The following is a 2,500-nucleotide window of genomic DNA, read 5'->3' on the forward strand; positions in this document are numbered from 1 at the left end:
AAAAAGTCTTATTGTATAATGTCGACTGACATTTTCCGGAAACATAGTCATGGAAATTTGCCGAAAAGTCATGAAAAAGTCTTATTGTATAATGTCGACTGACATTTTTCGGAAACATAATCATGGAAATTTGCCGAAAACTCATGAAAAGTCTTATTGTATAATGTCGACTGACATTTTCAGGAAACATAATCATGGAAATTTGCCGAAAACTCATGACAAAGTCTTATTGTATAATGTCCACTGACATTTTCGAAATATAATCATGGAAATTTGCCGAAAAGTCATGAAAAGTCTTATTGTATAATGTCGACTGACATTTTTCGAAACATAATCATGGAAATTTGCCGAAAAGTCATGACAAAGTCTTATTGTATAATGTCGACTGACATTTTTCGGAAACATAATCATGGAAATTTGCCGAAAAGTCATGACAAAGTCTTATTGTATAATGTCGACTGACATTTTTCGGAAACATAGTCATGGAAATTTGCCGAAAAGTCATGAAAAAGTCTTATTGTATAATGTCGACTGACATTTTTCGGAAACCTAATCATGGAAATTTGCCGAAAAGTCATGAAAAGTCTTATTGTATAATGTCGACTGACATTTTGCGAATATAATCATGGAAATTTGCCGAAAAGTCATGAAAAAGTCTTATTGTATAATGTCGACTGACATTTTTCGAACATAATCATGGAAATTTGCAAAAGTCATGAAAAGTCTTATTGTATAATGTCGACTGACATTTTTCGGAAATATAATCATGGAAATTTGCCGAAAAGTCATGAAAAGGTCTTATTGTATAATGTCGACTGACATTTTTCGGAAACATAATCATGGAAATTTGCCGAAAACTCATGAAAAGTCTTATTGTATAATGTCGACTGACATTTTCGAACATAGTCATGGAAATTTGCCAAAAGTCATGAAAAGGTCTTATTGTATAATGTCGACTGACATTTTTCGAAATATAATCATGGAAATTTGCCGAAAAGTCATGAAAAGTATTTCTTTTGTATAATGTCGACTGACATTTTCGGAAATATAATCATGGAAATTTGCGAAAAGTCATGAAAAGTCTTATTGTATAATGTCGACTGACATTTTCGGAAACATAGTCATGGAAATTTGCCAAAAAGTCATGAAAAGTCATGAAAAGTCTTATTGTATAATGTCGACTGACATTTTTCGGACTACAATCATGGAAATTTGCCGAAAAGTCATGACAAAGTCTTATTGTATAATGTCGACTGACATTTTTCGGACTATAATCATGGAAATTTGCCGAAAAGTCATGAAAAGTCTTATTGTATAATGTCGACTGACATTTTTCGAGCTATAATCATGGAAATTTGCCGAAAAGTCATGAAAAGTCTTATTGTATAATGTCAACTGACATTTTTCGAAACATAATCATGGAAATTTGCCGAAAAGTCATGAAAAGTCTTATTGTATAATGTCGACTGACATTTTTCGGTAACAATAATCATGGAAATTTGCGAAAAGTCATGACAAAGTCTTATTGTATAATCGACTGACATTTTTCGGAAACATAATCATGGAAATTTGCGAAAAGTCATGACAAAGTCTTATTGTATAATGGCTGACATTTTTCGAAATATAGTCATGGAAATTTGCGAAAAAGTCATGAAAAGTCTTATTGTATAATGTCGACTGACATTTTTGAAACCTAATCATGGAAATTTGCGAAAAGTCATGAAAAAGTCTTATTATATAATGTCGACTGACATTTTCCGAAACCTAATCATGGAAATTTGCCGAAAAGTCATGACAAAGTCTTATTGTATAATGTCGACTGACATTTTTCGTAACATAATCATGGAAATTTGCCGAAAAGTCATGAAAAGTCTTATTGTATAATGTCGACTGACATTTTCGGAACTATAATCATGGGAAATTTGCCGAAAAGTCATGAAAAGGTCTTATTGTATAATGTCGACTGACATTTTTCGAAACATAATCATGGAAATTTCGCGAAAACTCATGAAAAGTCTTATTGTATAATGTCGACTGACATTTTCGGAAACTATAGTCATGGAAATTTGCCAAAAAGTCATGAAAAAGTCTTATTGTATAATGTCGACTGACATTTTTGGAGCTCATAATCATGGAAATTTGCCGAAAAGTCATGAAAAGTCTTATTGTATAATGTCGACTGACATTTCGGTAAGTATAATCATGGAAATTTGCCGAAAAGTCATGAAAAGTCTTATTGTATAATGCGACTGACATTTTCGAACTATAGTCATGGAATGCCAAAAGTCTGAAAAGTCATGAAAAAGTCTTATTGTATAATGTCGACTGACATTTTTGGAGCTATAATCATGGAAATTTGCCGAAAAGTCGCGAAAAGTCTTATTGTATAATGTCGACTGACATTTTCGAGTATAAGTCATGAAAAGTCTTATTGTATATGACTGACATTTTGGGCATAATATGATTTGCGAAAGTCATGAAAAGTCTTATTGTATAATGT

The 2,500-nt window shown here is 31.8% G+C and overlaps 1 protein-coding gene across 1 annotated transcript in view; it reads left to right on the plus strand.

The window, feature by feature from the left end:
- The window catches only part of irak1 (interleukin-1 receptor-associated kinase 1), a 32,573-nt gene that overhangs the window by 13,660 nt on the left and 16,413 nt on the right, over window positions 1–2,500 (plus strand). The window lies entirely within an intron of this gene.

The sequence above is a fragment of the Perca fluviatilis genome, chromosome 5, assembly GCF_010015445.1.
Source record: "Perca fluviatilis chromosome 5, GENO_Pfluv_1.0, whole genome shotgun sequence".
In the NCBI taxonomy this organism is placed as follows: domain Eukaryota; kingdom Metazoa; phylum Chordata; class Actinopteri; order Perciformes; family Percidae; genus Perca; species Perca fluviatilis.